We start from the raw sequence: 23,548 nt of genomic DNA, 5'->3' as shown, positions 1-23,548 counted from the left end.
TTTGCATCTTCTTAAGGCTGGGTTCACACTACGTATATTTCATGCAGTATTTGGTCCTCATAGCAACCAAAACCAGGAGTGGATTTAAAACACAGAAAGGATCTGTTCACACAATGGTGAAATTGAGTGGATGGCCGCCATATAACGGTAAATAACTGCCATTATTTCAATATAACAGCCGTTGTTCTAAAATAACATCAAATATTTGCCATTAAATGACGGCCATCCACTCAATTACAACATTATGTGAACAGAGCCTTTCTGTGTTTTCAATCCACTCCTGGTTTTGGTTGCTATGAGGACCTGACATGAGGACCAAATACTGCCTGAAATATACGTAGTGTGAACATAGCCTAATACTGTTTTTTAACTGTAATATGGGGGGAACTCACAGGGGTGTAAATGTAATGATAACGGTCACATGGTTTGACTGTGGCAGGGCCAGTCAGGAAGGGGGCTTGCTGGGGGATCTGGGCACATGCCCTGGGTCCCCAAATGCGCTCAACTTTTTTTTTTTTCTTAACTGTGTTTGCATAGTCAGGAGACAAACACAGTAGACCACTATTAGGAGGCTGCGCTCTCTTTGACTTAGAGGCTGAATTAGGTTTTCCACCTACTAGTCATCCAGAGCTCAACATAGACGGCACAACAACATTTATGATTCTCTCTTCGTGCATGACCAGTGGCTTTTTTTTTTTTTACTTTAATTACCATATGCCAGGAGTATGGGGGCTAAGGTAGAAAGTTAATTAATTAGATTGAGGCTATGTTCATATATAGCATTCAATTAGCGCTAAATAGAGCTGTTTCACCAAGAATTAAATAATTCGACCACTAATTAAATGCTATATGTGAACAAAGCCTCAAAAAAGTCAAGAGTCCATCAAGTTCAACCTATAACCCTACTCTGTTTATCCAGAGGAAGGCAAAAACCCTCATGAGGCAAAGGCTAGTTGCCCCATCACATGGAAAAAAATTCCTTCCCGACTCCAAAATGGCAATCAGAAAAATCCATGGATGAACGTCCTATCACATGCCCATGACAACATCAAATAGTAATAGAGTATGGGGGCCAAATGGGTGATAATATAGAATATGGTTGCCCAATGGGGAATAATATGAAGTATTGGGGCCAAATGAGGGAGTGTGGGCCGCTAGGATAGAATAAATAAATGTGTAAGGCCTGAATGGGTGTTTTAAAGAGGCAAGGAGGAGTTGGAGTAAGAAGCCAAAGACGTTTGCCTGAAAACTCTGCAGAGATGAGTTGTGGCTGAAAGAAGTCTTCATGACGGTCTGGGCTGCATGGAGGAAAAAGGGAAGAGACCACTCTGATGAGAGAAGACGTCACCTGTGAGCGATGTCACACTGGATGTATCTGCACTGTAATATATTATATCAGGGTTCAGGGAACTGATACTGAGTACTATGGGATGCGTCTCCATTAAATTCACAGAGTGGAGGGGTTTCATCACACTGGGCTCGGTAGGCCCACCTCGAGTGTTCCAGGCCGGGCCGATGCCCGAGAATAGACCGGCGACGTGCCCAGGAAACGGGTTGTGGTTCAAAAGGACCGCGGCACCGGCATTCTCTCACTGGCCCCGATCTATTTATGTAAAAAACTAGAGCAATGTACTTGATGGTACAGTCACTTTAAGATTTAATTTCTCTAAGCTGTCTTTTGACAGAAACTTTCCAGGCTTACTTTTTGACAAAGTCAGGTCCTGCTGACACCGGATTAAGGGAATTCTATTGCAGTGAGATAAAAGTACAAGTTATAAAGCATAGTTTTTTTTTTTGTTTTTTTTAATAAAGTTAAAATAACTTCCTAACCTGCGATAGGAAATGGAGTTATGAATTGTCTACATGTAACATATGACATAAGTAGGTCACCTGCAGATAAAAATACAGATAAAGCACTGGAATGAAAAGCTCTGGATCTGTAAAGTTGTGCCAAGTTTGCGTAACTTTTCAATTCTAAAACTTAGGACTTGTCCACCATTATTTAGCAGATCTACAATTATATAAATATATAAGATAACAAAACTCCAACAGGGAAGTTTTATACGGTCATGTAAAGACAATCGGGGGAATCTACTATTTTGTATCTGCCCCATTATGTCGCAAGTCGCGGTGGTTACAGCTCGTGAATTATTCTTCTACACTACTCAGGTGACACTTTTTAGACCCATACATGCTCTGAGCCTCTGCTGCCAAAAAAGGGGGATAGTTAAAAATGTTTAGATCACAAATATAGGTTCCAGCCAGTGGTACATACTGCAGAAGTATTAGTACTCTGTTATGACATGGCCAGGTAGCGGCCAATCCTCACCAGTTTTTAAGATGGCATTCTTAAAAATTAAGTTTTAACCCCTTAGCGACCCATGACGTATCTGATACGTCATGGCGCCGCGGGGGGTGTTCAGAGCGGGGTCCCACCGGGGTCCCACGTGCAGCCGGGCAGTGCCTCTGTTAGCCGGCGCGGGTCCCGTTTCCGCGCCGGCTAATTAAGCACTTCAATGCAGCTGTCAAACCTGACAGCTGCATTGAAGTGCTTTATGCACAACATCCCTGGTGTCTAGTGGGTCGGATCTCCCCCCTGCGATGCGATCCATTCTTCTGGCCGTGCCGGGCCTCAGCGTCGGAATGACGCTGATCCCGGCTCGGCAGTAGATTGCTATGGCCTGCAGCAGGCCATAGCAATCTATGACCGATCTCATGGATCTTTGCTGTGTATATACACAGCATTGATCTCTATGAGAGATCAGTGCTATGTATATACAAGCCCCCCAGGGGGGCTTCTAGTCCATGTAAAAAAAAAAAGTAAAAAAGTGTTTTTATTAATAAAAAATCCCCTCCCCTAATAAAAGTCCAAATCACCCCCCTTTTCCCATTTTATAAATATAAATTAATAAATAAATAAACATATTTAGTATCGCCGCGCGCGTAATCGCCCGAACTATTAATTAATCACATTCCTGATCTCGCACAGTAAACGGCGTCAGCGCAAAAAAATTCCAAAGTGCAAAATTGCGCATTTTTGGTCGCATCAAATCCAGAAAAAAATGTAATAAAAAGCGATCAAAAAGTCGTATATGCGCAATCAAGGTACCGGTAGAAAGAACGCATTACGGCGCAAAAACTGAAACCTCACACAGCGCCATAGACCAAAGGATAAAAGCGCTATAAGCCTGGGAATGGAGCGATTTTAAGTGACATATATTTGTTAACAATGGTTTGAATTTTTTACAGGCCATCAGATACAATATAAGTTATACATGTTATATATCATAGTAATCGTAACGACTTGAGGAACATGCATAACAAGTCAGTTTTACCATAGGGTGAACGGCGTAAGCACTCATATAAGTCTCTAGGTGAAAAAATGCAAGCGCTATGGACTTTTAAACATAAAATGGAAAAAGCAAAAGCGCAAAAACGAAAATTGGCTTGGACCTTATTAAAGAGTACCCACCACTAAAAACAACTTTTGACAATTCATCAGACATGTCAAAAGATACTGATCCCACCAGGTTCACCACTGACACCCGCTGTCATCAGGAGAGGATGCACCAGCGGGGGGATCCACTCCCCTCCCACCTGTTGTGTTCATCTAGATAGTCTCATAGACTTCCACTAATGGACTCAGCCATAATTGTGATACGGCCGGGGAGTGAATCGAACGGCTGCTGCGGTCTCTCCCCGGCTGTATCTCCAGATCATAGTGGGTGTCCGCAGTGACATTTGCTGTTGCTGTTTTTGAAGAAAATTTTGTTTTTCAATCCTGGATAACACCCTTATGGTCATATAATATTATCAATTACTACCTGTATATCACTTAAAGGAGAATTCTTGTGAAAATTTTTATTAAAGTATTGTATTGCCCCCCAAAAGTTATACAAATCCCCAATATACACTTATTATGGGAAATCTCCATACAGTGCTTTTATCCTGCATCCTTTGCTTCACTTCCTGAATAACATGGTGATATCACGACCCGTAGCAATAGCACTCAGGGACTTGAAAACTTTTTATATAGTGCTGCCTTATATTAAACAAAATCAATTTCTTATTTTTTACCTCCTCACACTCCCCTGGTTTCCTCCTGCAGCGTCTCCAGCACCACTGGGCGCTGCTGCTACCACTTCTGAGACAAACTTGTCTCAGCAGTGACAGCTCATTCAGCCAATCAACGATTGAAACAGACAGAGCCACGGCCAGTGATTGGCTGAGTGGGCTGTCATTACTGAGACTAGTTCTTCCCGGATGTGGCGGCAGCAGTGGTCAGCACGGAGACGCCGCAGGAGGGCACCAAAGGAACATGGCGAGGTAAGAATAAGGTGTTCATTATGTTTTATATAAGGGCAGCTCTATATAAGAAGTTTTTAGGTGCTACAGCACCCCTTTAAACTATGTTTTTACTTTCTTGGTACTGTACCCAACACTATTCCTGAGAAATTGGAGTTTTACTATCTGGTTGACTATAAGAGAACGCAAGCGCTTCTGTATGTTCTACTGGTGATTTTTACTGAAACCTCTCATCTTCTGACTGTGATATAGATTGAGGACAAGTTTGCTCCAAAAATGATAGAAAATCCAAAATGCAAGCCTGAGTTTTGAATAACGTGAAATAAAATAGCTCTAAAATTAGTACAGCATCATAGGACTGATTCCTGTAAAGCAGCTGCAGAATCTCTGCTCGGTTAAGATTGAACGGCTGTTGTATGAAAGATATGAGCAATTTCCTACTGAGGAAAATTAGAAAATTGTAGCTGCAAAATCACTAGCCTACTCCCGACACGTTAGATGTAAACAACCATCGTACAATTAAATATAATTACAAAATTAAAAAGAAAAATACTGCTAATGTGCTCCCAACTCCTCTATCTCCACTTAGAGGAATAAATTGGAGGCTCTGTTGAATGCAAATCAATTGATTAGATAAACTGGATTTTGGTGAAAAATACCGTTCCGTTCCATGAAAGAAGGATACTTAGGAAAAAAAATTACATGCTTTATACCCTTCCTATAAGAAACAAATAAATAACGGTAGGATTCAAGGGAGGCCAGACGGGTGAAAGAGGTGTGTTATTCTGGGCACAGCGCCACTCTACCGTATCTTTTTTTCCATACCCCGGACACCTGCAGCTTGCTCTGACCTTCATAAGGTCGGTGCACTGCAGATTCTCCAGTCCGGTTCCGAAGTTTTTCAGCACCCGACGTATAAGACGACAGGAGACGATACAGTAGAGTGGTGCTGTGCCCAGAAGAACACACCTCTTTTACCCATCTGGCCGCCCTTGTATCCTACTGGTATTACTGTACCTCCTTCTCTGCCTCTCAGATCTCACTGCTGTCTGATGTTTTTTACAAATTTTTATTTGGTGTGCGTTGGAAGACGGGTAGTTTTATACGGCAAGTATATCCCAAATTCTATATTTTAACTGGAAAAGTTGGGGGTCGTCTTATACGTCGGAAATTTTTACGTCGGTAAATAGGGTTTTAACAATTATTTGATGCATACAGCAGAGGAGGCTACATGGCAGCATAGGCAGCCTGTCTGCTGCCATACGGTGCCGTAAAAGTATTCTTTAAAAAAAAAATTAAAAAAACAACAACAAGATCAGAGAAGAGATTTCAGCAAGAAAGAAGAGCGAGTGGCGCTGGAAACGGGAGTGGATGGATTGCTTATGTGGATATTTCCTGCAATCAGCCATCGGCTGTCGACAGCGCTGTGAATAGATAGAGAGGAATAAAATAATATGTCAATGAGTATAAGCACATGTTCTGAAGTGATATGATGTAAATTACTTTTTACAGGTACTGTTATCCAAGTTTCTAACATTTGCATGGCGGGTAGTGGTTCTGGCTGACCTTAATCCGATCAACACTTTCATCTGAAGAACCATTTCACAGAATGAGACATCCTTTGTGTTCAGTTGATCATCGTAGGTCCACTAACTGGCTGCTATTGCTATGAATGTTGCATGCCACTAACCTTACTGAATAGAAGAATGTTAAATACAGGGGTGAGTCCAATTTCCACTACTTCTCCTGGTCTCCTACATGTGAATAGTTGCTTGGTAGTATCTGCATAGACTTTCGCTGACCTAAACTCCAGAAAAATTGTAATAAAATAAATAATAGAATCTCCATAGCAAATCCATAAAAAGAAGAGCTTGGAGGACATTATAGAGCAGTACTGAACAGTGTACGAGTACGATCTAATGCTCCCAGTAAACTTGTGTAGTCTCTTTGCAGTCTCTGTTTGCTTCTGGCTCTCACTTTAATCACTCCCGCTACCATCTAACTCCTCACCCTTCCTTTTTTTAAAGATTTGTATACGTAGCATGTAATCTGATCTCAGGACAAAAAAAAAGAACTTGATAAGGGGAGAAAGAAGTATTTTTTTATTTTAAAAATTTAATAATTTCCTATTTAAGTATGCACAGTTTATAAAAATGACAGTGACTAAACAGATAGAATTAGTTCTTTATAAATCCCACCCATAAATACAGTCCACACCCTCAAAGCAGATATATGGTAGGGGTCGGCACACCGGTGGTTGAAGGTGCCCGGGCAGGAACACAAATAGCAATATTAAAAAATCCCGGCACTCACCGATTCTTCTGCAGTGTAAGTGTATTGGAAAAGATGGCAGAACAACACGGAACACACAGTAAACAGGACGCGTTTCAGCACTAAGCTTTTTTCAACTGGTCACACTCTCAATGCAACAGCCAAAGGTCCACTGGAGTGACCCTTACCAATAGTGTATACACAGTGCCGCATAAATGCCCAATGTAACCAATGCCAAACGAACAATTAAATTTTCTCTGCCTTTAGCCACCACCAGAAGGAGCCCTGCACACCAATGTGTACAGCTCGCACTAAAGTCAATGGCATTAAATACATATGCTTCAATTTCCCCCAAGAGAGCTGCCAGCAGCTTTTTGCATTAGTCTTGTCTGCTCTACTCAAGTCCAGAAGACCCCTTAGATTTCGAGAGACTCTTAGACAATCTTTAAGGGCAGACAGTATGGCGTATAGTAGTAAATATCATGATATTTTATTTCAAAGCTATTGAGTTACATTTTGTACAGTAAAGTATGCTTCCGTATAAAAAAAAGGAATGGTATGGGTCAGTGAAAGGATGGGCTGCATTCGGTTGGGTCCTGCTTCCATCACCCGTATTGTCAAGGTAAACAATACTCCGCTGTGTGTTTACTGCGCATAATTGCCTGCTGACAGTGGAATAAAGAACAGCGAGCAGTAGAGACACCGGAGCGAAGTTATTCTTGGCATGCAGGTTAAATGTGCTGATAGGTTGCAGCTGCCTGAAATGAACACCAGGTTCAATATTCTACCTAAGGAATGTCCCAATGACAAGATAATTCGGGAGTCTGGAGCCATGCCACTGGAAATACAGCCAGATAGCTCGAAATTTCATATTCCATTAGAAACCCAATGTCCCAGCAGGCTGGCACTGCAATCTACATTTCATATCACTTCTCATAACAGATGAAAGAGGAATTACTGCAGTGTCTCATTTAGCCCGATCCTCAACTCCGGCACCATACGAAGAAATGTAATGACATGCAATACGTTACTGATTGCTCATCAATGGAAGCAAATACATTTTTTTTGGCATCACTTCCTTGCAGAACTGATCATCACCCTTCAATAAGTAAAAAAAAAAAAAAAAGTAAAAGAAAGAGATCTCCAAAGAGATGTAGGGGATTAGCATGTGCTTGTCTCACAAATGAATGCGACAGAAAAATCAGAACATAAAACACACAAATGTTTTTAGAGCTACATTTTATAGGACGACATGTTTTACTTGTCTTGTGGCAAGAGACAATTTTTTTTCACTGCAAAAATAAATGTTTAAGAACAATACCCCTTAATATAGAAAAAATAAACCACCAATAATTCTTGTTCAACTCTTTTTAGGTATTTTGAGTAGGGATGGTCCGAACCTGCCGAGGTTCGGGTTTGTACGAACCCGGACTCTCAGCAATAATTCCCGCTGTCTTTCACCTCCGTGGAGAGGGTGGATAAAGCGGGAGGACGGCCTGGAAAACTGGGATACAGCCTATGGCTGTGGCTGTATCCCAGTTTTCCAAACGGTCCTCCCGGTGTATCCACCCTCTCCACGGAGGTGGAAGACAGCGGGAATTATTGCCAAGAGTCCGGCTTCGTACGAACCCGAATCTCGGCAGGTTCGGACCATCCCTGATTTTTAGTTATGAGAAAACAAGATGACAACTAATTGAAAAACAAAACAAAACTAAAATGTTTAAAAACTTTTCCTTACAACCAACGTATTTTGAGCATATTAAGAACTGCAAAAACTTTTAAAAACTTTTCTTTACAACCAACATATTTTGAGATATAAAGCACTCTCGATCATAAATAAAGAGGAGTGAGTACTAAAATGCTCGATTGCTCATTATGCGCGTATTTTCCAAAGCTCGAGTGTTTCATTCAAGTAACGAACGCCATTAAAGGGGTAGTGCGGCGGTAAAGAATTATTGACAGAATAACACACATTACAAAGTTATACAACTTTGTAATGTATGTTATGTCTGTGAATGGCCCCCTTCCCCGTGTCCCACCACCCCCACCCAGGTACCCGGAAGTGTGGTGCGCTATACATACCTGTCACGTGCGGACTCATCTCCGATCTTCAGTCAGCGATGTCGTCTTTGGCCGAATCTCTCCGAGAGTCCTGAGTGCCGGCCGCCCTCTGCCGCGTCATCGGCTGCTCAGCCGCGATTGGCTGAGCCAAACTGTGCTCAGCCAATCGCGGCTGACCATCTGATGACGCTGAAGAGGGCGGCCGGCACTCAGGACGCTCGGACGCATTCGGCCCGGCCGTCCGAAGACGACATCGCAGACTGAAGATCGGAGACGAGTCGGCACGTGACAGGTATGTATAGCGCACCACACTTCCGGGTACACGGGTGGGGGTGGTGGGACACGGGGAAAGGGGCCATTCACAGACATAACTTACATTACAAAGTTGTATAACTTTGTAATGTGTGTTATTCTGTCAATAATTCTTTACCGCCGCACTACCCCTTTAAAGTAGGTGAGAGATGCAAGCATTTTTTCAGGGGCCTTTTTAATTAATTGTTAAAAGGGGTATTCTGACTAGAAGTGGACCTCTCAGCAGCTTTTTGCTGACTAAAGTAAAGACAATGTATAATTGGACTCCTTAACCTGAATCAGAAGATTTAACTCTTATATTATTTTGTCGCTCCAGCACTGAGAAATAAGCATTAGAAGGTTTATGCAAATAAGGAGATAAAGTTCCCAGGATATACCCCTGGGCTGCAAAGGTGCAACAATGTTCAGCCCTTTCTGTCCTAACTAGAACGCCCACTCTGTTTATATGTTTATTTTGACAGGCCAAACACCCTGTGCCCTTTATCCCCTAATTTCGATAAAAAATTTAAAGTTTATATCTCAGCTCTGGAGTGATAGATTTAAATACATGCTATATCTGCCCATTCAGGGTAAGAACTCCTATTATACACTGTCTTTACTTCGGTCAGCAAAAATCTGCTGACAGGTCTGCTATACATTATTCCGCTAAGACATAACTTTTCATATGTTGCTGCCCATCGTGAGACTAACAATTCATTTCATACTTATAATTAACTATTCAGCCTCCTTCCCCCAATACTGAGCTGCTGCTTTCTGCTTAAGACAAAAAAAACTTTGTGTGAGCTTTTCTCTCTGTCTCTGAGACGGCTGATGTAAACAAGTCCCTATCTGCAACTTTGTAGAAACTTTGTAATACCAGGAGGATTAACCACCGTAATCACCAACCTGACCTTAGATTAACCCTTCCAGCACAACAAAGTAGCTACAAAGTTGCAGATAAAGCCTGCCAGGGATTTGTTTACATCGACCGTCTTGCAAGGTAGGGGGGAGGAGGAGGAGACGCAGGGAAAAGCTCACACACAGATTTTTGTGTCTTCAGCAGAAAGCAGTAGCTGAGAACTGGGGGAAGGAGACTAAATATATAATAACAAGTACGGAATGGAATGTTAGTCTCACCATGGGCAGCAACATATAAAAAGTTATGTTTGAGTGGAATACCTCTTTAACCTTATCCACAGGATAGGAGATAAATGTGGAATCCCAGAGGTATGACGATTCTGCCCCCATGATCTTCATAATGGGGCCTCAACTCATTTGTTTTGCATGGGGTACTTGGGTCGGCTGCTCGATTGATTCTCTATGGGAGTTGCAGATGATAGCCAAACGTTGTACCTAACTCTTTCCCTGGTAAACAAGTCTCCATTTATACATATATCACACTGTGCTGCAAAGGGTGAAATCCAAAGCAAAAATCTATAATAAATCCGCAAAATATAGGAGATTCTGCAGATCTGAACATGAACCACTTTCACTAAGATTTCCTATGATATTTTTCTCTCGATGTGTAAAAAGAGTCTTTTAAAACTCAATTCACTTGCACAGTACTGTACTTTGTTGTGGATATAACCCATATAATCCAGCTCTGATGAAATCCTTCTTTCGCGTCTTTAAGACTGGCATTAGAATCAATAAGCAATAAAGAAGTGTCGTAAAACTCCAGAAAACAGCCATTGCCAAGCTCACCGCACTGACAATAGTGAGTCCAGTCTTCAGGGAGTTATCCGATGAATCATTTTTATACAAAACTTCTGAAAAGCTTTGAATAACTTTTTTTTAAAGTGGACCTGTTGTTTTAAAGGGGTAATCCAGCGCTACAAAAACATGGCCACTTTTCCCCTACTGTTGTCTCCAGTTCAGGTGCGGTTTCCAATTGAGCTCCATTTACTTCAATGGAACTGAGTTTCAAAACCCCAACCAAACTGGAGACAACAGTAGGGGGAAAGTGGCCATGTTTTTGTAGCACTGGATAACTCCTTTAATATAAAAAGAAAAGAATATTGCACCATCCTGATCCATGTAGAACTGCTGCTACATGTATGGTATGGGCATTTCTTAGGCCGTCCTGCTCCCTAGCTATCAACGCTGTTGGTTTTTACAACCAATATGGTGGTAATGGCCTACATAGCACAGGAGGCGGCCACCACAGCTTTTCCTGTTGAGTAATATGCAGTGCTGTCCAACTAATGGCCCTAACAGATTGGGATCAAAAAAAAGTTTAGAAAAAAGCAGCCCAATGTGGATCAAGAGAGTGGAATCAAAGCTTTGAAAAGACCATGGGTCGTCCTTAAAGGGTTATGGCCACCTTTGCATTGATTTAAAAAATATATATATTTTTCTTTCCGGAATGCAAAATTGAGCCAACTTCGAAAGTCTTTATAAAAAATTTCCTTCCATTTTGCTTCTCCTCAGAGAAAGATAAGTCCATTAGACGGTCCTCCGACTCTATCACTATAGAGCAGGGATGGGGCACCTTCGGCCCTCCAGCTGTTGCCAAACTACAATTCCCATCATGCCTGGACAGCCAAAGCAAAGCTTTGGCTGTCCAGGCATGATGGGAATTGTAATTTGGCTACAGCTGGAGGGCCTGAGGTTCCCCATCCATGCTATAGAGGAAAGGGAGAAGATTCTTAAAGGATGGCTGCAATTCAAATTCCAAACTGCTGACTGTATTAGATACACATGGTACCATGTGTATAGGAAACACATGGTACCTTTTATATATCAGTCTGTGTCCCAAAAACATAGAAAAATGTGTTTAATTTCTAGTACAAGTGTCTTCTCTAAGCACCTGAAGTTTGGGGCCTCTTTCACACGGCCATTATTTCAATATAACAGCCGTTGTTCTAAAATAACAGCAAATATTTGCCATTAAATGGCGGCCATCCACTCAATTTCAACATTGTGTGAACAGATCCTTTCTGTGTTTTTAATCCACAATCCATCCTGGTTTTGGTTGCAATATGAGGACCACAATACTGACTGAAATATACGTAGTGTGAACGCAGCCTTATACCGCTCCAGGATGTGGAAGCTGGACTTCTGGGGCTAGAAGACACCAGGTGGCTCCACAAGCGGTCCTGGTTTGAGCAGCATCTGGTTCCCAAAAAAGAAAGGAGCAGGCGAAGCTGGTTTAAATAGGTGCAGGTGGCTTTGGATTGGCAGATGGCAGCAGGTGCTTCTACAAATTAAGAGCAGCTGGCTTCCTGCACACCCTAGAGGCCATAGTTGTCACTGCAGCAGAAGGTGGAAGAATACGCCGGAAGACACGAGCATGGAGCACAGCAGAGGAGTGAGTAACCCGGTGCGGCCGCTGGTGTACAGAATCAATCTCCTTCCTCCTCTGACAATATAGTCCATTCTTTTTTCCTGGCTGATATGTATAGCAGGGCAGAAAGCTAGTTCTGTTGGCTACTCTGAGAATTAATACGAAGAGACTTGTCTGTGAGGTGAGTGACTGAGCATGTGCATCCTTCATCACTCCGTTCAGTAGATGGACAAGCACATTGCTATACACTTTGTACACCAGGTGGCGCCATACTATGTAGGTAAATGTTATAACTTTTTATGATCTGTACAGTTAATTTGATACCCAATGGTCGGCCGGCCCTTTTAAAGTGATTATATCCTTTACAGAATTTTACCAATTAGCAGTAACCCTGATAGTAGAACAAAACATACATTGTAATGGCACCAACATGTATCAGCCAGCTGACAACTAATGATAATCATGGAAGTTATTTGTTGATACTGTAAAGTCACTAATCAGCCGGGTTCCAGAATTTATTTTCACCTTTCGCTCCTATTATTCATTGGGAAATGGTTTAAATAATGCATTCAAGACATCATTATGGAACATTAAGAAGAATTCAACTCATTTGACTAGTGCTCAGCTTACATTATAATGTCAAATGGAATGTGCAAATGCCTTAAAGGCAAGATATTAACATTATCTGCCAAATGCACGGAAAGCCGCTTAGAGCCTCACACAATGTGTCATACACTCGCTTCCCCCACAGTATTATCATAATAATACCCAGCATTGTCATATTTCAGATTCCGCAAAAACATCATATTATTAGAGTCATGATAGTCACCTTAATATACCAATATGACCAATATTCCTAAAAAATAAGGAATGCCTTAATCCTAGAAAATTGTGCAAATGCTTTTATTTTCCAGAATAAGGGGTTTTCACATTATGTCAGGGATCTACTGTAATTTACCATGTATGCTTGGAAAAGCACCCAGTGTGCACGTCCTGGATATCCTACCAATGCTTCTCAATTCCAGTCCTCATGACTGACCAACAGGTCATGTTTTCAGGATATCCCATACAAAGAACAGCTGTCATAATACCTAATGCACGGAGTATAATTATATCCCCTTTGAAATACTAAGGAAATCATGACCTGTTGGTGGCCATAAGGACCGGAATTGAGAAGCACTGGTATAGACCTCCAAGGAGATATGTAACCCATGGACCCCCATTGTATACAGCGCTGTGGCATAGGATATTCTTCTACACTAAACCCCTATTACAAGCTTACTTGCTCCTCGCTCGCTCCACGAAAGGCAATGATCAGGCGTTGACTTTTATTACACGGAACGATTATCGTCCGTAATGGCCGATACTTGTGTAATAGGGCCTTAAGTGTACTGTAGATCACTACCAGCATCTCATCACCCACCAATACTGTCATATACAGCTAAAATAATACCACTACATATTGCTAGTATACTACAGTGATATAAAGTTCGTTATATGCTGCCATACAGAGCTTGATCACTCGACTGCACAAAAATGGGTCTGATTGCATTGCACGGCTTTGTGATGCCATTTACATGGGTGATCAGACCTAGAGTTCGGTTAGGTTTGGATCCGTGGTGGTAATACAGATGCAGATATTGTTCCTTATTAGAATTGTGTAAGTGGAGTTGTGCAAAGTTTTGACACTGTTTAAAAACTCGTCGCATATACAGTAATAAATGTTTCTTAACCAGTCAGCTGGCCCTCCACCACCCTGTGTACATGCCAGGTTAAGGGTTATGTGTGCAGACTGGCACTCATATGTAGCTTTAAAGATTTGCTCCAGAGCCTTTCGTACTTTTGATTTGATGCATTTGTGAACTTTCCCTCAATAATTCTTTTCTAAAAAGCTAACACTTAAAGGGTTCCTTGTCATAAAATGTGAGTTATTGAGTTAATGATTCCATTGGATCTCACTGCTGAGACCTGTAGGATCTGGAGACATAGCCGGGGAGAGAACATGGCAGCAGCGCCATCCACTCCCCGGCCACCTGCATTGATGGACTCCTACTGCCTTGGAGATATGGACGGGAGTCGAGATCTCTCCACAGCTATATCTATTGATCACATCGGTTGTCAGCAGTAAGACCCGGTGGGATCAGTAACTTTTGACATGTCAAAAGTTATTTTTCTTGACAGGTACAAAAGCGTTCCTGTCAATACGAATCTTCACCTGATTGACATGCAGTCGCTCCTGCCAACGGAAGATTGAGTGACTATGAATACAACCACACCGAGAGAGTTCCAGGCTTGGACCCTATTCTGATTCAGTAGGACTTGTCAATGTAAATGGCAGGTGGCCTTTATTGGTTATGACTTGTAGCTGCTCAGGGGTCAGATTACAAGTCTATGGAAAGTGGAGGAGGGAGATAGGAGGCGGAGTGCCTGGGAACACACACACAATATAAAAAGACATAGAGAGGCAGCTAAGAGACAAGGTGCAGAGCAAAAATCTGCTGAAAAATGCCATATAATGGGGAGATATAGTGCAAGCTGTCCCAGCTTATCCTAAAGAGTCATTTGAAGCGACAGGTACAATTTAAACCCCCTGTCCTTTTTAGACCAGAAGCTAAAAATGACGACCTTGTCAAAAAGGTGCAATCAAATGGAGCAAAAGTTTGAAGAATGTGCCAAAAGAAGTCCAAGGGCCCATTCACACTGAGCAAAAGTGGAATTTAATGTGGAGCCCGAACTGCAGACACCAGGTTTAAATTCTGCCTGTTCCATTGTTTCAATGGGATTTCTCGCGCGTAAGAAATCTCATTGAATGAATGGGACAGGCGGAATTTCAAGCAGTACCCACTTGCTTCGCTTGAAATTCCGCCACGTTTTCTTTGTGTGAACGGGCACAAAGACAGAAAAATTTGTGCAAAATGGACCAGACATTCAGCCTTTACTAGAGATGAGTGAACCTCAAGCACTAAATCGGGTTAATCAACCCCAAAGTTGGATACAGAACTAAGGCTGCCTGGAAAAAATGGATACAACCATATCCATGTTTTCCAGGACTCCCTACGGCTGCATCCAACTTCTTCAGCTACCGGTAATAACATGCAGAGTGTTCGGGTTCAGATGAGGTTCGCTCATCTCTAGCCCTTACCACTGGGTGCTGACTGTCAATCCCACCCATGGACCATTGATTAGGTATAACAGTTGTGCCCACGCGATCGCAACTCTATAAATGTTCCTCCGAATCCGAATAGTTGTGAGAATTAACACAAGAGATAGTTTGTGTGACTTGGAGCCAGTAAAGCATCTGGTTATCTGCTGCCTGTATAATATAATCGTTCACTAACACAACAGACTGTTATGATTTAGCGAGGAAACAGAAATTGAGTTTTATATTGAAGTCATTGAAGCATTTGTTCATCTTGTAAAAGATCTGCTACTCCAAATTGCCAGTAAACAAAGTTTGCCAAATCCGATTCTTGCCAGAAACAGATGGGATTCTCATTAACGGGCGTGGGGATATTTCATACACAAGCAATAACCCAGAGAAGTCCCGTACGCGGCGAGCACAAGGTACGCCTCACCTGAGTGCAGATACAATGAAGGGAATGACTTGCGCTCGCGGGATAGTGCCGGCATGTTTATAGAGGAATGCTCTGGCAAACTTTCAAGACTTCATTTTCAAAATGCCAGCATATAATTAAATTGCATTTCCTTTGTTCTGTCCTAGCCTGCAATATCTGGTATTATTCTCCGCTCCATCTGGAATCTATTTACAAGTGTTATCGTATGTGAAAATGCGGGCTAAGATGCTGTTTAAAGCGGTACACCACCTCTGCTGAGCTTTGGCTCTTTAGTCTATGAAAAAAGAAATTTTGTATCTTTTTCACAGTTTTTATTTGTTTTTCTGTTTATAGAATACAGTTAAAGTGGCACTATCAGCAGGTTCGGGCCAGTGAACCTGCTGATATGTCCCAGCCGCTAATAACCTTAGGACCTCAGTGCTGGTCTTCATACTCCTGTGGGGTTCAGTACTGGGCAGATTTTTGATAAATTCCAATATGCTAATTAGCGGTTCCCCGTCTGCCCGGAGCACCCGCTCGGCCTGCCTAGCCTGCCCTCCTTACCCGTCTACTATGCATATTCATATATGCATAGTTAGGCCGCTTGTTACAGGCTGCTCTCTGCACATGCGCAGTAACAAGCGGCCTAACTATGCATATATGAATATGCATAGTGGACGGGTCAGGAGGGCAGGCTAGGCAGGCCGAGCGGGTGCTCCGGGCAGACGGGGAACCGCTAATTAGCATATTGGAAATTATCATAAATCTTCCCTGCCCCCCTACTGCTCCCCCTGACCCCCAGCCTCTCCCCCTGCCCCCAGCCTCTCCCCCTAAACCCCAGCTTCTTCCCTGCCCCCCTACTGCTCCCCCTGACTCCTAGCCTCTCCCCTTGAACCCCAGCTTCTCTCCTGCCCCCCAGCTTCTCCACTGCCCAGCCTTCCTCTGCTCCCCCTGCCCTTCGGCTGCCCCTAGCCTCTCCCCCTAAACCCCAGCTTCTTCCGTGCCCCCCTACTGCTCCCCCTGACTCCTAGCCTCTCCCCCTGAACCCCAGCTTCTCCACTGCCCAGCCTGCCTCTGCTCCCCCTGCCCTTCGGCTGCCCCCGGCCGCTCTGTCTCCCCCCCCCCTGCACCCCCAGCTGCTCTCCTGCCCCCTACTGCCCCCCAGCCTCTTCCTCTGCCCCCCAGCTTCTCCCCTGCCCCCAGCCTCTCCCCCTGCACCCCCCAGCTTCTCCCCCTGCCCCCAGGGTCTCCCCTGTCACTCCAGCTGCTCCCCCTGTCACCCCAGCTGCTCCTCCTCCCCCCCCCATATTCTTCCCTAGCTGCCCCCTATCTGCTCCCCCTGCCTGTCACATCTGCAAGCCCATCTTCTCTCCCTGCCATCCCAGCTGCTCCCCCTGCCCCTGTCACCCCAGCTGCCCCCCAGCTACCCTAGGTGCCCCTCCCTGCTGCTCCCCTGTCAACCCAGCTGTTCCGGAAATCGGAAAAGACATCACCCGTTAGTCATTAGTAACTGCACTGTAATCAATTCTATAGTGTGCAGAGCCTGTGTACCATTGGTGTCTAAATGGGTCAGTGTATCGTTTGCGGTAGTGTACTGACACAGCTCGCGGTGTCACTACAATACACTAACGCAAATTTTTAAACTAGAACCCAACTAAAACAGCTGCAGGCACTAAAACTCTCAGCATATGCTGAGGGCTGCAGACTGTCAGTAAATGCTGGGAGTTGTAGTGCCTGCAGCTGTTGTAGTTGGGTCCTAGGTGCATCATACACTGGATGCTTTGTGACATATAAGAATACATAGATCTGTGGGGGCTCAGTGCAGGGAAGTGATCCCAGAACATCACTAATAGGGGATAGAACAAAAACATCTCCCCCTATTAGTGATGTTCTGGGGTCACTTCCCTGCACTGAGCCCCCACAGATCTATGTATTCTTATATGCCACAAAGCATCCAGTGTATAATGCCCCTAGGACCCAACTACAACAGCTGTAGGCACTACAACCCCCAGCATGTACTGACAGTCTGCAGCCCTCAGGATATGCTGGAAGTTGTAGTACAATAGTAGAATCCTCTGATAGCTGCCGCTGTAGACAGATGTATTGCTGGACCTTCAGGGCTGATGGCTGTCACCCACAGATTGGAGACTCTGCACACAGTGATTTATTAAAACAACTCAGAAACTACAACTCCCAGCATACCCTCAGAGCTGAATAAATGGAGGGTGTTCTGAGAGTTTTAGTTCGACTAAAAAAGTTATTCCCAAGGAATTTGTCACAGATACAGATGAATCCAGGAAAGGACGGGGTCAGCTGGTTCTATATAGGTGGGCCCCAAAGATCATTTCCTCTGGTGGGCCCCAGGTATCCCAGTCCGACACTAGACTGAAGTGGTCCCCCCAACAAGCAGAGGGTACCAGGGTGTGCCAGGGTATATACCATGCATGTAACCTGCCAGTGCCGGGAAGGGGGGGGGGGGGGGCGCCTCATCATGCAAAGTGCCTAGGGCAGCATGAACTCTAAATACAGGCCTGATAACAGGATAATCAATGCTATTCACTTAACCCGTCAGTGGTGTTAAAGCTATGGCTGACTGGTGTACACTGTGCTGTGTACCATCAGCAGACAGGTGATGTGATGCTGACAAGTATGGCCTGGGGCTCAGCTCCTTAACACCAAAACAAACAAGGAGTCAGATTAACACATTAATACTAAATACTGTAAAGCATATGAAGGTTACCTTGTGGAGAGATTATATTTACTGCTAAAAAATACTGGCTAAAGTAATGTGGCTGCCAAGTGTGAACTCGCCCTAAGGGTGCATTACAGCTTATCAGTGATGAGCACACATGTTTGTAGATGTTAGTATGTTTGTACAAACATGACGCTAATTGTTTGTGTTTTCACATCATGAACAATTTGTTAGATGATCGGAATGGTTATAACAATCGTTCTTTAATATATTGGAACTTGCGAACATACGCAACTGCATAATTTACGATTTGCACCTGATAATCTGTACGCATGTGCATAGACCGAAATGTACGCTTCTTTATCTTCGGGATGCTCGCTCATCACTACAGCATATACCAAGTAGAACCGGCTTCAAGTTTTCCCTCCTCTCCCCATAGCGAACATATTAAATTAAAACCGCACCAAGATTGGGAGAGAGACAATTGTCAATCAGCCAACAGTTATTGAAAATGTATGGGCACCTTAAAGAAGCATCTTTTTTTTTTTTTTTTTTGCCCCCCTGCTGCACACTGGCACGTATGCTCACCAATGATGACGGGCGCCCTGTGGCACAGCTTCGTTCTGGTGCTGCGGCACTATTTAAATGCAGCACACTTTCACAATGTCACCGCTCTTCTGACCCTGCTTCTGTCTCCATGTCGATAGAAGGATGGAAGTCATGATCTCCCATAGAGAATGCATTGGAGAGCGTGACTTCCGGCCTTCAATTGACATGAAGACAGAAGAACAGTGATGTGAACACGTGCAGGATTTGAACAGCGCCGCAGCACCGGAACAAAGCCGTGTTGTGGGACACAGATCATCGCTATTTTTTTACCTGCACTTACTACTGCATCAAGGCTTCACTTCCTGGATAACATGGTGATGTCACTTCCTGGATAACATGGTGATGTCACTTCCTGGATAAACATGGTGATGTCACTTCCTGGATAATATGGTGATGTCACGACCTGACTCCCAGAGCTGTGCGGGCAGTGGCTGCTGGAGAGGATGATGGCAGGGGGACACTGAGGGACACAGGGCACTGGAGGGACACTGAGCATCCCTCTGCCATCATCCTCTCCAGCAGCCACATCCCGCACAGCTCTGGGAGTCGGGTTGTGACATCACTATTTTATCCAGGAAGTGAAGCCTTGATGCAGTAGTAAGTGCAGGGAAAAAAGTACTTTATGTGCATTTCCCATAATAAGTGTATATTGGTGATTTGTATACCTTGGGGGGGTGGGGGTGGGGGGGGGGGGGCAATACAATATTTTAATAAAAAGTTTTGCTGAACTTCTCCATCTCTATGTTAACCCTAGTCTACAAATCTTCTCTAGCATAGAAAAATCGGGGAAAAACTAAATGACATGAGCCAGACAACAAGGAAAACAAAGTTTCACAGTGACTATACAAGGAAGAACCAAAAACGAACTGGAGATCATAGGACACAACTAAACTAAAACCAAGCACTAGAAAATACAACAAACACTGGAAACAAATGCAAAGAACAAAATGCCATAATCTACATCATACTATTAAAGTCAGGGTTCTTTAAAGTGAGGCTAATCGATCAGGAAACTCCACAGTAAACTGGCCCTGTGCTTAGCAGTCATGACTAGCTGATCCAGACTGTAATGGTCCCTTTACACGGAGCGATTATCGTTCAAATTTTAGTGATAAAGATTGCATTTAAGCGATATAATCAAGTGACGAGCTATAAATCGTTCATCGTGCTCTTTCAACATCTTCTAAAATCGTCGTTGGTCGATGGAGCAGTCATTCTCTATGGGCCTCGGACTCTGGTGAGCGTGCGCTCGGCTTCCGACGGGGATTTCTCAGCAACGGGACGGGGTCCGAGACTGGGTCGGGTGGGCTTCACCCCGGTAGCCAGGGTAACAGGTCTCCTTTAAGCAATCTTTAAACGAATTTCTCAAACGGTTTATTGTTCCATCTAAACACTGATCGTTATAAAAAAAACACATCATTACTTCGAAAACGTTAATCGTTCGATTGAGCAAAGTATTGCTCTGTGTAAAGGGACCATTAGACACACTGATCCAGCCTGTTAGACACACTGATCGGTTTTAGGACACAGTAGCAGTAACTGTATTTTAGTTAATAAAAGGCAAAACAGTGACCAAAAGGCAGAAAAAGTAAATTACTGCAAGTTATTTTATAAAGAATACATTTACATTTGTTGACTTTAGTGCCAACTATGATGAAAGGAGGTGCTTCACTATAAATTGGTTCTTCTATCAAAGTCTGATTACTATTGCGTCATTATATAGAAGCAAATATGATTTGAGCAATTCAATGTCCTTTTCTAGGGCATAATGCAGGGATGAGCTGGAAACAAAAGTAATACAATATAGAATATCCTTAGCAAGCAATGAACCCGAAATGGAAGGCTACAGACATAAAGGCCGACATACACTTCATATTTCTGTTGGCTGAATGTCCAATACACAAGGGGAAAATAGAGGCTACATTCACCAATCTTGATACTTATAAAAGCTCTGTATTTTCTTGTAGTGTTGACACACCACCAGCCAGGTGTATGTAACAGACTGTTTCGCGCAAGGGTGCTTTTCAAGAGACCCCACCTTTGCTTGCGTGAAACAGTCTGTTACCTGCACCTGGTTGGCATCATCCCTGATTGTGTCCACGCTCCAGGAAAATAAAGTGTCTTCATAAGTATTACAATTGGTGAGCGGGGCTTCTATTTCCCCTTTACATACTGGACATTATTCTTGAAATTCTACATAGCGGGCACCACCAGATATACTCCTTTATAAGACATGCAGTATGCTACCTCATAGACTGTAATGTTGATAGCTGGTTTCTTTACTATATGGACGATGTTGGTGAAGATAGGGGTCGGACATGATGGAAATCCACTATCCAAACCTTTTGTTCTCAGAGAGATAAGCTGCCACAAGCTGCAGGTTACCTCTCCACACCCCAAAGAGAACACAGGAACATTCGTCAGTGCCAAACATTCATTTGTATGGGGTGGACGGGCAAGAGCGATAATTTAGTCAAGTTATTGAAGGTGTATGCCAACCTTTAGGTGGTGTACCCTGCAGCAAGGATAACTAATCAACTATACAGAAATGGTGGATTCTGTTTCAGTTCATTCATTACAACAGGCCTTGTTGTGACTTGGCCCATTAACAGGTCTTCAGCCCAATTGGTCACCTGGTAGACCAGTCAACCCTATTGTAAACTTTGTTACATCTAAATAAAAAAAAATTGCTTTTCATACTAAATTCTTCTTTTAGGTTTAGTGGGAAATTGGATATTTGTATACAGGACACATTACAGCATAAACCTAATCAGCGACATAAAACTTTCCATGGACAGGTCCTTAGAACATGAGACGCCGAGATGGAATGAGGTTTCGTTGCCGGCTGTACTTTGGAGAAGTTTCCATAATGTTATGCAAGTAGAATGTTATAAACTTCCATTAGTTTTACTAAACAAGACGGCTAAAAAGTGAAATCCGAGTAGCTGCTATGATATAGATTAGCACTTACCCCAGCGAGGTAATGACCGGCGCAAACTCAGGGGGTCCACTTAGGGGAGGTTTTACAAGACTTTCTAATTTATTCATATTCTGGCAGACAAATGAGCAGTTATATACGGATTAGTCAGTGACAGGTGAAGGCTATAACATTAACGTGACACAAGGTGGGATACATTAGACAGCAAAGTAGTTGTAAGTAGGGAAATGGGCCATGGAATTGTGATAGACAGGTGATTGCATTGGGTGCTACACAGTGATTACTACCTACCTAGAAGCATCCAAGGAAGCATAGCCAGTAAAGTGGCCAAAGGGTCATGGGCACCCAAGACACAATGATACCTGAGGAGAGAAAAGGCGAGCCTGTCTAGTCCAATCACAAGATAAGCTATTGTAGCATAAAATGCTGAAAAATTTAGCACTGGCTATGATAGAAAGCTGTCCAAACACACAGAGCATTGTACTGCGCCAACAAACGGCAAGTGACTATGGAAATAGTCTAATCCATTGAATCATATATGCTTCTCTAAGAATAAGAAGGAGCCGGCATGCAATGTGGGAAGAAGACAAGCTGGTAAAGTCTGTAACGCCCAGGGCAATGTTCTGCTTGGAAACCTTTGATCCTGGCTTATACGGATGTTGTCTTGATATACTGAACTTACCTAAAAACCGCAGCAGGCCATACCCCCTCCTACATGGCATTGGAACTCCCTAAAGACAGTGGCTTTTTCAGCAGGATAGCAGGTTTAAGGAATTGACTTGGCCTCCAAAGTCTACAGACCTCTCTCGGATTGTGCAACTTTAAAGAGCCACTTATAAAGTCTGGGTGCCAGGATACCTTCAATTGTCTTTGGTGTCTTTTAAAGATGAACGCAACTAGAGCATGCTCGAGTCTTATCGTTTGGCATTTGAATACCACTGGTTGAAGAAGTTGGATGCAGTCCTAGGACGTCATGAATACAGCCACAGGCTTAAAGTGATATAAAGCAAGTTTGCAATTTACATTCATTATTATTGTTTTTTGTTTTTTTTTAAATCATGGAAAACACAGCACTTTCTGTTTTCTTCTTAAAAAACAGGAAGCAGTCAGAAAACAGGAAGTCCTGTGTGTCCCAGGCCATCTGAGCCCTCACAGAGAGAAGGCCATCATGTGATTGATGGACACATTGAACCGTGACTCTCTGTACTGGCCGGAATTCCTGTGTTTAGTCTGTTTTTCTCAACTTGCACAAGTCAGAAAATCTTCATTCAAAAGACTGGACCTGGATTTCTGGTAAGTTCAGCTTTGTTTTACAGCTTGATAACAATAACAAAAAATAATAAATATGTATATTGCAAACTTAGTTCATTTCACATCTACTGTTAATTTAGATTTTGAAAGTTATAACAACAGGTAGACTTTAAAGCGTAACTGTCATTTCAGGGTCATTTTTTAAAAACAAATATCTATAGTACAAACGATTTTAAGAAACTTTGTAACCCTAGGTCCCCTTCAGAAGAAGCAGGATTTCTGTGTCCATT

General features: G+C 43.1%; 1 protein-coding gene across 1 annotated transcript in view; it reads right to left on the bottom strand.

The window, feature by feature from the left end:
• Positions 1-23,548, bottom strand: part of CPQ (carboxypeptidase Q) — a 358,322-nt gene that overhangs the window by 259,654 nt on the left and 75,120 nt on the right. The gene's annotated exons all lie outside the window — the stretch shown is intronic.

The sequence above is a fragment of the Dendropsophus ebraccatus genome, chromosome 2 (genome assembly GCF_027789765.1).
Source record: "Dendropsophus ebraccatus isolate aDenEbr1 chromosome 2, aDenEbr1.pat, whole genome shotgun sequence".
Classification (NCBI taxonomy): domain Eukaryota; kingdom Metazoa; phylum Chordata; class Amphibia; order Anura; family Hylidae; genus Dendropsophus; species Dendropsophus ebraccatus.
The sequence above is the reverse complement of the archived record's forward strand: the minus strand, read 5'-3'. Positions and strand labels throughout refer to the sequence as shown.